Source organism: Nuphar pumila, chromosome 3 (genome assembly GCF_984573655.1).
Source record: "Nuphar pumila chromosome 3, dmNupPumi1.hap1.1, whole genome shotgun sequence".
Classification (NCBI taxonomy): Eukaryota; Viridiplantae; Streptophyta; class Magnoliopsida; order Nymphaeales; family Nymphaeaceae; genus Nuphar; species Nuphar pumila.
This window is the reverse complement of record NC_143251.1, coordinates 22,577,477-22,592,332: the sequence shown is the minus strand read 5'-3', so window position 1 is coordinate 22,592,332 and position 14,856 is coordinate 22,577,477. Positions and strand designations below refer to the sequence as shown.

The window sequence follows — 14,856 nt, the reverse complement described above, 5'->3', positions numbered from 1 at the left end:
TTTTTAATCAATAAAAAACTATTTTGAATATTTAATATGCGAAAATGCATTCTTGATGAAAGTATTCAAAATATCAAAGTAATCTTTACGCGTGTTCGTGTCGTATCAGCGTGTCAGTAAACGAACGTTGCTTCTCTTGGCAAATATCTAATAAGTTAGTGGCTTTCTGTAAATAACCCCAAAAGATAAAAAGCGTTACGCAGCTGCGGATGAACTCAAGATTTCAAAAATTCCCGGTTTGGTATGAGACGGTTTTCATCCCTCCTCCTCACCGAAGGAACCATCTCTAACAAGGTCCAGAGTGGGTGCTCTCAGTTTACGCCAAAATACCAATACCTCTCTCTGCTTGAGAACAAATGCTCAAGCATCAAACAATTGAAGCAAATTCATTCTCAGGTAATCACAACCGGCCTCTCCCGTTTCACTTTTGTCATCAGTAGGATCTTAGCCTTCTGCGCGCTCTCGGCAAACGGCGATCTCGATCACGCCCGTCGGATTTTCGATCGAATTAAGCTCCCCACAATATTCAATTGGAATACCATGATTAGAGGATACTGTTTAAGCTCTAGTCCTGAAATGGGTATCTGGTTTTATAAGGAAATGCTGTGCAGTGGGTTTAATCCCAATCAACACACGTACCCTTTTGTCCTTAAAGCCTGTTCGGGTTGCTCGTCGTCCTTTTCGGGGGAATGGGTTCATGCCCATATCGTCAAATTCGGGTTTGAATTGGATGTTTATGTTGTTAGTGCTCTTATCATGATGTATTCAAGATGTGGGGATTTGGAGCTTGCACACCAAGTGTTTGATAAAAGTCCTAACAGAAATATAGCTTCTTGGACCAGTTTGATCACTGGGTTTTGCGGATGTGGAATGGTTTGGCACGCAAGGCGACTGTTTGATGAAATGCCTGTGAAGAATGATGTGGCCTGGAGTGCCATGGTTGCTGGTTACGTGCGAAATGGTTGTTTCAGCGAGGCGGTTGAAGTGTTCAACGAGTTGAGATGTGCTAATGTGAAGCCTAATCCATCAATGATAGTTGGCGTTCTATCGGCTTGTGCTGGTGTTGGCGCTATCGAGGAGGGGAAATGGGTGCACTCCTATATTGAAGAAAACAAGCTTGGTTATGGACTTGAAATTGGAACTGCACTTGTTGACTTCTATGCTAAGGTTGGATGTATACAGGCAGCATTTGAAGTCTTCAACAGTATGCAAGAAAAGGACGTAATGGCATGGAGCGCGATGATAATGGCTTTAGCAGTTCATGGACTTACAGGTGGAGCTATTGAGCTTTTCTCAAAGATGGAGAAAAGCCGTGTTCAGCCAAATTCTGTAACCTTTATTGGCCTTCTAAGCTCTTGTAACCACAGGGGATTAGTAGAGGAAGGCTGGTACTATTTTAATCTTATGAGATGCAAATATGGAATTTCCCCAACAATTGAGCACTATGGATGCATTGTTGATCTCCTAAGTCGAGCTGGGTGGCTTCTTGATGCAGAGGATTTGATAAACAGTATGCCTATGAAGCCTGATGGTATCATTTGGGGTGCTTTACTTAATGGTTGTCTGATCCATGGTTGTGTTGAGTTGGGTGAGAAAGTAGGGAAATACCTAATTGAGTTAGACCCTGATCACAGTGGCAGGTATGTACTGTTAGCCAACCTCTATGCTACTATGGGCGATTGGGATGGGGTTAGAAGCATAAGAAAGAAGATGAGAGAGAGAAAGGTAACAATAGTTCCTGGCTGTAGCTTCATTGAAGTAAATGGGGTTATTGATAGGTTTCTGGTAGATGATAAAACCCATCCTCAATCAACAAAAATATGTGACACGTTGAATGCTCTAAATCGAGAAGTGAAATCATCTAGTTTTGAGAATTGGTTGGTAACAGCATATTAAATCAAAACAGAATATCCATGTTCATTTTCACCATATCGCATCTTGACATGAAATTTTGTTGCGATATATGATATAAGTTGATGTAATGTGATCCCATGGGAGGGGCACCTTTTTTTTTTTTGGAGAAATAGCTCCAAACGCTGAAACAGAATTTTAATTATATTTGGTAGTGTTATCTCTGAAAAAAACATAAAATTCTCTCAAACAACTATTTGGGAGTTTCAGACTCTGTTGGGGAGCTGGCATCGGGGAAGATTTTGGAATCGAAAAGGTGGAGGTCTCAATCTCTGAAATTTGCAAATACTACCTCTAGGAGTAGTATTTGCCAATTCTACTTTGCGTGCTGGTACAAAGTAAATGCTGCAATTATCTCTTCAACTACTCGAATGTCTTCTCAATTCCTTTTTTTTTCAAACAGTGTATCTTGAACTTTCTCCATACCAATTTCTTAATTCCTTGCTAAACCCAAAATATTATAGTAGGGTTCTAGGTTCAATTATGACAAGAGTCCTTATGGTACTGGATCTGCTGAACAATGATTAAAATCCATTGGCAGACATGGTAAATGGGTTGGATTAGACACCGCTTTGACCTAATTGCGACTGCATTTGTTTGCCCAATTCCGATCTGGATTTGATCAATACAACTGTATTTGTTTGCTCAATTCCCATCTGGATTTGAATATACCTGACTATATTCGTTCTAACTCCTACTCACATTAGGATCTGTCACAAAGATACGTGGACACGAAGACACCTGACATGGGTTCAATTTGCAAATTTGATTTTTTTTTTTTTTGGAAATTAGGATGCGAGCACATAGATTTTTTTAATAAATGAAAATATAGTTTTTTATATTTTAATATTAAAACATACTTTTATTAAAATAATACTATTAAATTGCAAATATTAAAGTAATATTAAAATATTGACTGTACGTATAAGTGCTTGTGTCCACGTGTCCGCATGTGTTCAGTTGTGTCACCAGGGATACGAGCAGTTGTGTTCTTTGAATCACAAGATGAACCCCAAGAAATGTGTTTTTGGTGCTGGCTTTGGTACGGAGGTTTTGAAGTGGGTGCACCAAAATGATGATTCACTGTAACATTAGATTAAGATATACGTTACTTAGATTGAGCAATGTGGGCAGGATCTTGTCCGGAATCTGACCCATTGGCACCTTTATTTGCAGACGTGGTCTTTCCTGACCTTGGCCAAGTCCTTTTTTTTGTTAATAGTCAGATCCCTATCAGTTATACAAGGATACCATTGGGATTTGAACTTGCAATGTCCCAAACACAAGGTGACTAGGTGCTCTGACCAAGGGGGGGGGGGGGGGGCTCCACTTGTCTGCTAGAAGCAGCTAGTGCACGTCACCTTGTGTTGGAACAACATGGCAGGTTCAAAACCCAATGGTATGGTTGTATAACTAGTTCTGCCTAACTGTAGCTTGCCTTTCAAAAAAAAAATAACCCTAACTTTTACCAAAGATCATCTAACCTTTTTTTTTTTTTTGATAATTACATAAAAACCACCTTCAGGATCAGAGACCTAGTCGCTTCAGCTTTGCAGGGAGTCACCATGCTTTGGCTTGTGCAAGGGGTGACACCCATTGGATTTGAACCTAGACCACTTGCCTAGCGGTGTAGGTTCCATTCTGCTACGCGAAACCCCTTTGGGGAAAATATCAGCTAGTTAGCAAGTTATGATTGGCTAAGCTGGGGTCCTTTAAGTTCTCGGCACTCTAGAAAGCACACAATTTCTTGGGTTTGAAACATATAAAAGATTCCAAATTGCACCTTTTATGGAGCTTCTTATTGGAGCTTAACCAGGCGGATAAGGGCCCAAGTCTGGCTTGATCAACTAGTTATTTTCTTCCCCCAACTATTCACCGGTTTGCTGGGCTACATGTGACAACAAATCAAATTTGATTTAGGCTCCTAATTCTCCCGTACATGAGAAAGCTACACTCATTTGTAAAGGCAAATGATATATCCATTTCTCACTGCTCATTTTCTGATGTTTGTTTAGCCAATGCCAACGAGATTCATTCTCTCATTCATGGTGGTCAGAATCTCGCGAGACTCAACCAAACATGCCCAATATAAATTTTTTTTCTAGAACCTAATAATCCAAATACCTTCTAGGAAAACACCATGACCTTTTGCTTTATAATGATATCAGAGTTGCAAACTGGTCGGACATGTGCCCAATCATGTAGACACAAATCTAAATCAGAATCTTAAGAATCAATTAGTCCAAATCCAAGCTAAACCTGACATAGTCGAGTTGTATCTTAATCTGAAACTTATAAGGTAGTACTGAATTTGATAAAAAAGAATGCTAGAAACAAGAGTTTTATGCGTTCCAAATGACTGGATTTAATCTGGGTCCAGACAGATTCGACAGAAAGCATCAGCCCAAATCCAGAATCTGGGTTCCAAATATCTAATCTGATAAGCCGAAATCCAATCCAAATAGTTATATCTAATCTGAGCCACTAGATGATAGCTGATAGGGATGCCAATGTTTTGGAAATATTGTTGTATATAATATCAAGCCCAAAACATATACAGATTCAATAAAATCTGCTAGATCAGCACTATAAGTAGAATACTATTTATGATTGTTATGGGTGTCCGGACTTTTAAACTCGTTCGGTTCCATGACCCAGATCGAAATATTTTGGTGACCGTACAATAGAAATTTTTAGTGGGGTTGGTGGTGGTAGCAGAGGGATTGGGCCATCAGGCACGAGATTAGATCCACCACAAACCCCTTTTGGGGTGCGGGGCCGGAGCCCCGGTTGTATGGGGCTATCTAGTTTTGTAATTTTTTATCTTTTGTATTGGCTAGGGTTTTATGCCCTTAGTTATATTCTAGATGCCTCCTTTTGAGAGCTGACAAGAGAGTTTCTGGTGTATTGGAGATTAAGGGTACCTTGCATATGTATTTTCTCACATCTTCCTAGTGAATTTTTGCTTCTCCTTGTATATGTATTTTCTCACATCTTGCTAGCGAATTTTTGCTTCTCCTTCGAACCGTGAACGTAGGCCTAAGTGTCAAACTACGTAAATCTCATGTCTTCTCCTATTTCTTGTTTTCTTTGTATTATGGTTTGCTTCGGTTTGGTGGGGTAAATATTGGCTACTAATGAAGGTACATAACTAATGAGCTAGAAATCATAAGTACAAGTTGTATCGACTCAATCTAACTACATAGATGTGTTAAGCATGGTTTGATTGCTAAGGATCAAACCTTGGTTCATGTTTTTTTTATGTAAATAAGTGATATTTTGAATTATGAAATTTTGGCATGGGCGGTTGATTTTTGGACCCCTTTAAAAAAATAATTACTTGTCACAATCACATGATTCAAAACAAGTTTCCTACTAAACAAACCATGTAGATCACATCTATAACATTTGATCTACAAAAAATTGGAATTTTTGAAGGAAAAAGTGATTTTTGCTCACCTTACCTTCATTAGTAGCCAATACTCCGTTTTGGGGTGTATTTTTTTTTTTGCATAACAATGCTTTTGTAATAGCTGGCTGCAGCTTAGCTAGACAAATTTGGTTTTGTGTCCCCTTTTTTTGGAGTCTGTTTTTTCAACCCATTTGAGCTTCGTAGCTAGAAATCCCATTCATGGACCTAGGCCAAGCATGATTGAGCCTTATCAGCAACCAATTTGCATACTCGAATGCAAATAACATCGACTTTTTAACTCCCTCAAAGGGACAATTAATCCAAGATTTCTGAATTGTTTGATACATGGATGAACATATTTTTTGAATCACCCAAGTGGGAAAATATTTGTAGTAGTATGCACATGCAATGTGTAGTCATTCCAAATAAGAACTTGACAACAAGCAAGGAGCTCAAGTGTGTTATACATGGGACAGCATAGCCATTGGATCTCTAGATCCAACGGTTAAGGGAAGTGTGCTTTTTTGTTAATCACCAATCGATTAAGCAGGTACCACTACTATATATATATATATATATATATATATATATATATATATATATATATATATAGTAGTGGTACCTGCTTACCTATTAATAAAGGATAAGAATGTAATTTTATACCTTCATATTGTTATACATATTCTGTAGAATGTAAAGTTATTTGGCAAGGCCATGGCTAAAAGTTATTCAATTTATATTCTATTTTGGTGATTTATATTATAATGAAACCTTATATGTCTCTTTTATTCTCTTGTATGTTTTTCTTACTGTCTATTTTAAATACTTATTTTTGTTTATATTATGTTAATTTTTTAACTGGATAAGTCTTTTCCTGATATTTTCTCCAGCAAAAGTTTTAATTTATCACAAAAAATTTTCTTAACAAAGAAATCTAAAGAATATGATGTTGCTGAGAATGATGGATGATTTGTGGAAGTTCTACCAACTATTAATTCATGGAGATATCTTCAGATATAGACTCATATTATGCATACTTGAAAAGACTAATCTGGCCTAGTTGTAGAAACATGAATATACTATCTTTGGATACACATCTAGCGATATGGATCAGACCCATAATCAACCCCACATACACATAAATAGTCCCCGGCTGCAGTCAGGAAAGGGTCTGACACATTTGTACCTTTTAAAATAATAAACATGCATAACCTGCCTTTTTTTGAGGAAGAACACCCAGGACCCATTTCAAAAGAACTAGATGGACCTTGGATGTAAATCCAAACCAAATACGACTCATTAATATATATATATATATATATATATATATATATATATATATATATAGAGAGAGAGAGAGAGAGAGAGAGATCACATTTATTTTTTTTAAACTTCTGGATACAAAAAAAAATCTGCAAAAAATACAAAATAGACACAAATATTGCTCCAAGAAACTCATCAAAAGACAGAATGAATGATGGTCACTGGAGAAGTCGGAGGTTGAACCTCCTCTCACCGATCACCTTGAGACCGATGCCTTCTCCTGGTCCGATCTTGAGTTCATCTCTCACTTCAGCAAATTAGATCTTGGGCAATAAAAACTTCTCATCCTTTCTAAACTGCACGCTCCACTCCTTATTTGTAAGAGCAGCTCTGATCTTATGAAGCCAAATTACTTTTTAGGTCCATGCTTAGTTGTATCAGTCGCATTGCATGCTCGTTTCTTCAAAATTGCTGATCCTACAAAAAACTTTTAAAGAAAGTATTCCAAGATTGTGTATTTCTTTATTCCTTATTTAAGTCTCAAAGCAAATACAAAGCCATTTTAGGCTCATAATTTTTTCGAATGCAACTATTTCTTTTTTCTTAAAATCTCCTAATTTTTTTATTTCACTCAATATTATTTGTTTAATCTTGTTTCATTATCAAGTTATGGTGTGGGATTGAAAGCAATTAGGATTTTGCAACACAGATTTGTTCTTTAGCTTTGTGCCTAATTATATCATACAAATACAAATTCATATTTTATGAATCACCGAAGTGGGAAATTATTTATAGTAGTATGCACATTCAATGCGTAGCCATTCCAAATAAGAACTTGACAACATGCAAGGAGCACAAGTACCTTATATATGGGGCAACATAGCCATTAGATTTAAATGAGATCCAACGGCTAAGAGAAGTGTGCCTTGTTAAGCAGCTACCACTACTATATATATATATATATATATATATATATATATATATATATATATATATATATATATATATATATATATATATATATATATATATGTGAGTTTACCTATTAATGAATGATAATAATGTAATTTCATACCTTCATACACAGATTGGTATATGTATTTTCGTAGAAGTTTGTTTCAAAAGAAAAGTGCAACTCTTATTTGAGTTCGTTTTGACATGGTATAGGTTCCGTAAACTTTTAGATCATCACCATTATTGTGGTTCAATATGATCTTTGCTATGTATTCATATGATCTCTTAGCCATATTCTATATAAGGATAGTTAGCATGTAGGGAAGTGCCGTTGCAATAAGGGTAAGACAATAATTATGAAATATATGTTAGGTCAAACTAACTTTAAATAAGGTAAAAATGAACACATTAGTCACTAATAGACTATTGCCATCAACATACAACATATAAAACCTATAAAGACATGAACTAAAAATCAGAGTTTTTTTTTTAATATATAAAAAGATTTGGCTATTTCAGAACACAACAGAAGAAATACTGTTCTAAAGGGTTTTCCTTTAAAACCAACTAAATGTTAAAGAACTCATCCATAACAAGAGAATTCTTTGCACAACGAAAAATACAAAACAAATTTATTTATTAAATCTTTAAAGTTTCATACAAAAATTCAATAAAATATTGACTGTTTACAAAATTTATCATTTCTAAATTCAAAGTTCACCTAAATAGAAACTTGGTACAGAAACATATTCAACATGGGGTAACAATACAAAAAGAATATAAGTGTTAAAATACACAATCAACCTAAATACAAAACAATCCAAAATACAGCTGAGGACCTAGAAATAGAAGAGTCCAGAATCAGCTCTAGGGGTGTCAGAGTCCTTAGCATCCATCATCCTCAATGCACATCTTTCCATGAATACCTGAAAAGAAAAGAAAAAGTAAGGGTGAGACTAACCACATGTCTCAACAGGAACAAGATTACTCATCCCGCAATAGCAGAACTGAACTCCAACTAAGTTTGTGGCTCAACACGAGTCCAAACTCCTGACTCCTTGCGGCAAAGACTTGACTCAACCTCTAACTAAGAGATTGATCACATATGCATATCATAAATGCATGAAATTATTATATAAATCTTTCATTTATCATATTATTTTGCTCTCTATATTATGCATCACATTTACTGTTTCAATTTCTTTTCTTCTTCTCCATGGGGCACCACTGCCCAGGCTACTCTAGGCTCACTGGTTTTCTTGAGGGTGTACTTTCATACATTTTATTATTATTATTATTATTATTATTATTATTATTATTATTATTATTATTATTATCCCCAAGAGCATCCGGATTCACTAACATCAAGATTCTAGAACCCTTCATCAAGGCATTCCTTCCTTTGGAAAAAAAAATAGTACACTACCGCTAGCGTACGTAGCTGAACCTCTAACAGAAAGGAGTTTGTGTCTCCTAAGCTACCATGGTTGGTGACTGATCTAACCTAGTGACCAAGATAGAGTTTAAATCAGTTGCCACTGAGAGCGAATCTGATGACAACTCAACATACACGGAATTGGTGCCAACTCGCTCAACAAGTTGAGTTCATTTATAGGACACTTTATCTTTCAGGGTGTGACTTTCAATTTCTGTGTAACTTGTTTAATATTTACTTATTATCCATTATGAATTTAGTTCTCATAGTACACTTAAGGTACACAGGGCCTTGCCCAACAAGTTACCTTAAGTTCTTTAATTATGAGATTCTTAATTTCTTGTAATAATACTTAGTTGCACACTTAGGGCCACCATTGTGCCTCAACATCATTATATTCTTTTTAAGCCTTACCATTTAATCTAATTATAAAAGGTAAATTAATAAAACTGACCATTTTACGAACCCCACAACTAATATGTAATCTCCTTAAACCTACGTATTTCTAATCATTTTAGAAAGTAAACTCAATTACATAATTTAATGATATATTACATTATTCAACACAAGTTCATTATATATATATATATATATATATATATATATATATATATATATATATATATATATATTTCTTTCACAAGAAACATGCTCACAATACATCTGCATACAAGTTTTAAACATACAAGGAACATACAATATTCTAAACAAATTTAAAGATCATATATTCATGAGCATCTCAAAATGATTTAGGTCCCTCCTTGGACTACCGAACTCAGCTGATGCATAAAACCCTTCATCACCTCACACAAAGGTTCCTTGTTCGATGGTTGATCCATGCATTACCTAGGCTAAATGACCTTTACCCGTGTTCAACATACCAAAGTTATGAAAACATGTACAAAGGAGTCGACTCTGTCAACTCAAGGGTTGATCTTCTTAAAGAGAAACCTGTTTTGTTCAATGGTCGACTCTCTCTGAAATAGAAAGTCATTCTACTCAGAAGAATAGACTCTCAATTCTCAAGGGTCAACAACAAAAGCTATTTTGTTCCAAAAGGAGGTTGACTCTTGTTAACATAAGGGGTCAACCCTCAGAAAGCATGGGTTGACACTAGGAGTCAATGCCTGGACCTGGAGTGTCGACTCTCAAGAACATGAGTCACCGCTCAGGTCTGCCCTACCTTTGTGAACCAACAGGGGTCAACTTGAACTGTAGGAGTCAACTCTTCCTCGTAAGGTCAGGCACTCCCTAAAAAACAGAAAGTACATAAGTAACACAATTTAAAATATGACAAGGTAAAGAAATACTAAATTTTCAATAAACATATATACACATCTTCATGCATTAAGGATTACAAAAATTATTTCAAAATATACATAAATTCGTAAGTTTTTTAGATTAAGAAAAAACAATCATTTTAAATCTCGAAGACTTTCTCAAGAAAATGTATACATATGTGAGATTATGAGACTTTAAAAATCATTTCAAAAGTATTATATATAAATCTGGAACCTTCAAGAGTACAAGGTCATTTCCACAGTATTTAGAAATCCAATCTTTCAAGAATACCGAAACCATTTCCACAGCATAAACTTTGACAAAACTTTAAAGGAACTATGAGTTTTTTTTCTAAAATCACATGCTCATAGATTGACACACAAAAACCCAAATACATTTTATCCAAAATTGAGGTTAAAGAGTTAAAGAAATACTACTTAAGACACTGGAATCCATGCACACAGTGCAATGATCAATTATTGTTCAACAAGAATTAACCCGAACACTTTAAGGTCAACCTAAGATTCAACAAGAGCTCCTAGAACCAAGGATCGGCCTTCATGGGTCTGGATCAACACCACAACCTAATAAGAGTCGACCCTTAAAGCACAAGGGTCAACCCTCGCAGGTCTGCTCAACATACACACACAAGCACTACAAGGGTTGACTCTTCAAAAGCAAGGGTCGACTCTCGGGCCTCAGAAACATAAAACAGAATAGCAAGGGCCAACTCTTCAAAAGCAAGTCAACTCTTACTGACCTAGGTTCTTTCAATACACCTCAAGAACCAAGAGTCAACCCTCAAGCTATCTCAAATCACCTGAACATGCAGGGGTCGACTCCTGTAGTCAACTCCTGTGTTCAAAGAACACTCAACAACCTATCAATAACCCAATTTTTGGCAAACACAATGCCCAAAAATCTCTCCTAACATGCGTACAAAATATTCATGCCTTCATCTAACATGCATAACATACAAAAATAACATTTTCTAGTATGTATATTCATACGAAATAGATCATTTCAGCATATAAATGAGTACATCATAATTCATATTTTTTTGAAATATTTCAACATACAAATTTCAGAAAAATAGTATCTCAATCATGAACTTTTTCATAGATTTCATGCATGTACATGACAAAAATCTAGCATGATACATATTTCATGATTTCACTATAAATTCACATGTCAAAAACATAGTTCATGTCTATGCTTACACTATCGCGAAAAGGGAGATCAAACTCCTAACTTTGCTCACTATTTTGACATATATAAGTCCACAGAGTGAGATAAATCGTACACTCTCAACCCGTGTATCACTCACTATGCTGCAATATGTCCTCCGCCTTGAGGACACCCAAAATAGGGAAAACGAAGGAAAAAATGATAAGAGAAATGAGAAAAGGAGTGGTGGCAGAAAAGAATATAGGAGAGGGTCGCCCTACCTTTGTTGGTCCTTCTTTGTGAATCCACCACACAACTCCACTCCACTAGCTGCATCTCCACCAAACTGCAATTTTATCCACAACTCCACCACGCAACTCCACGAAGAAGAGGATGAGTGAGGGAGGAAGAAGCACTCCAACAACTCCAATAATGGAGGAAGAGAGAGGATGACAATGGAGAGAGTTTGAATGGGAAAGAGATGAAAGATATCAAATTTGTGAAATGGGTTGAGAGAGACATTGGGTCTCTTAAAAAGAAAGGAGCTGGGTTGGGATCAAGTTCGAGATTGGATCCTTTGAGATCCAATATGAATCCTAACTAGAATGGCCTCCTTGGGTCGAAGTTAGCCCTCTATTAGGCTAACTAGGTCCCAAGCCTTGTTGCCCTAACCAAGCACTTAAGGTGCTCAGTCATGTGGCCGAGTCCTACTGACCGTGGTAGGTTTGACCTGATGGGGTTGGCTGAGCTGGGTGGCTGCTCAGTTTCTCAAAAGACTAAAATTTTCTTGCATGAAAAATGAATGTTAAATGGGTCCCCTATACCTATTTTCATCCTTGGTCAACTTTTAGAATAACAAGCATGCCATCAGTCAAAAAGAAAATGGGTCAACTATGACCCTCACTCAGTTGCCTAGTTTGGTCAACCTAAAAATGGATGACAATGTCTCTCAAGTCCAAAATACCCCTAAACATATCCTAAAATAACCAAAATACCCCTAAAACTTGTCAGGCTCACTTCAAATTCAAATTAACTCTATTTTTTACGAAATGAAGACCATTCTCTTTAAAATTTCGATACAAACACAACCATAACTCAAAATTCATGAATAATGCCTTAAAAATTCTATTAGCCGTAAATTATAAAAACACTAAAAATGTCAGATATTACAAAACTCAATTCTCATGACGTTGCAATAAGTGCTGTTCCCCTTATAGACCCTCTGGTCTCCTGCCTTCATCTCCATATAGACCTCCTTGGTTTTGGTGATATATGGAGTCGAACCTGAGTAGACCAACCATCCAAGTAGGTCTCTATCACTCACCAATGACTCAAAAAATATGTAAAAAATCACACAACTACCTACTGGCTTAGCTGTTGTATCCTTCTTTTTCATATTTGGCTAATTAATCTTGAGATGCCAAAGGTTCTCGCAATGGAAACAATTTCCTTTTGGTGCAAGTCGTGGATTTTTCTTCTGCATAAATCACCCTTTATTTTTATTATTTTTTAATTTATTAGCTTTCTTAAAACCAGATGCCTTGGGTGGGATTCCTCAAGATGTTTATGGTCCAAAGCTTGCAAGCTAAATTGTCATCATCTTGTGCTTCTTATCTTTATTCATGTGCTCCTGCTCCAAGGTAAATTGTTGAGAAAGTTTGGCCAGAGTTAATTTTTTTTTATTCAGCCTCATTGCAATAGATACCATCCTCCACGATGGGCGAAGGCTAGATAGAATGGTGAACATCTACATGCAGTCAAGAATGATATTTTTTGCCACAACAAGATCTTTAGATATGGCAAGCATGTGATTAACATGCTCCACCACATCTTGCAAGAGTTATACTACTCCATAAGCAGTTAGATACAAATCTCAGAAGTCATGTTGTACTTTTCCTCCATCATGGTTTTTGCTGAATCACAATCTTCAAATACATGAATAAGGTCATCATGCATGAATGTGTGGAAAGTAGTCTTTGCCAATATGTCATCCTCTACAAACTTATCTAGATTCCTTTGATCATCTTCACTAGCTTGATCTCAAAGAATTGACTTATTCTTATTGAGTTCATATAGCATTTTGTCATTAATGAGGACATTCTCCATCTTGCGTCGCCACATCCTGAGGTTTGTGCCAATGAGTTTCTCAATCTTAGAAAGCTCAACCATAATTATTCTGTTTGCCATATTTCAAGCTTTAAAAAGGATACTAGGATTAATTATGAATTCTTTCACTAGTATTAATTTTAAAACTTTAATTATGCCTAATGACTCTTTTATGTAATTTTTAGAAGTTTTGAACATCTTTCTGTAATTTTAGGAAAGTTTTATCCTTGTTCTATAATATATTTTAACATAATTATTTTTCAACAATTTCAATAAGTTTCAGTTACCAATAAGTAATTTTATGTTATAGAACTACCAAGATGAAAATAAACAAAAAAATTTAAGTACTAAATAGTGAATAGTAGGCAAATCAGGTACCATATAGGAAATATCAAAAATTTCTGAACAATAAATATAAATGACAGAACAGGGAGATTCTGTAAAAACAGAAACTCGAAGACCCTTTTTGGAATAACCAAAAAATAGTCTGGTTTATGTGAAACTAAAAACACATAAGACTGTTTTAGTAAAACAAAAAAAAGGTCATATTATGAAATTTTTGTAATTTCTAGTACCAAAATTGAAAATTTTCACTTTATATAAATACTTGAAAAAGGGAAAATCGATTAGGGTTTCCGCTTTTTTTTTTTCAAGTTTTCTAGAAAGGAAAGGAAGGGGAGGCACAGTTGGAGTTGCAGGCGATCTTCGGCGAACCACCAACGGGTTGATCCCTCTTTCGACAAGCCAACGCCTCTCACGACTCCTTCTTTGGTGAACCAATGGTAACATTGGAGGCGACGAAGGTTTACCACCTCCTACAACAACCTTCTTTCGGCAATGTAGGTAGCCTGATGACTGCCTCTCTCCGACGACACCCGCCTACTTCGCCATGTTCAGTCGACCATCTGTGGACAATATGGAGTCACAATGACAATAGAGGCCCTCTGCAACCTCTCCTTTCTCAGGCAACACCTCACGACAGACCAACCATATTTGGCGTTCCTTCTGGCAACTCCAGCAGTTTTATCGAGCTCAAACGACCTTTGTACACGGTAGAGGTCTACGACGACAACAGAGGGACATGACACCCTATGTTGCATCTCTTCTCTCTCTTTGTTTTTTTTTCTTCTTCTCTTCTTATGCCATACAAGGACGATAAAGGGGGTGACTGACCATCGATTGGTATCCTTGTGTTGATCCGATTGAGATCAACAATCTCATCCGTTAAAGAGAGAGGAGGGCCCACTCTCTCCTTAATGGGTGAAACCGTCCCTTTGAGGACACTATCCAAAGATGAAGCACACATTATCCTAGATAAGCTCAGGTC

General features: G+C 36.2%; 1 pseudogene; it reads left to right on the top strand.

Annotated features, from left to right (window-relative positions):
- The first annotated feature begins 243 nt into the window (after positions 1-243).
- On the top strand, positions 244-1,896 carry LOC149842274 (pentatricopeptide repeat-containing protein At5g66520 pseudogene; annotated as a pseudogene).
- The last annotated feature ends 12,960 nt before the right edge of the window (positions 1,897-14,856 follow it).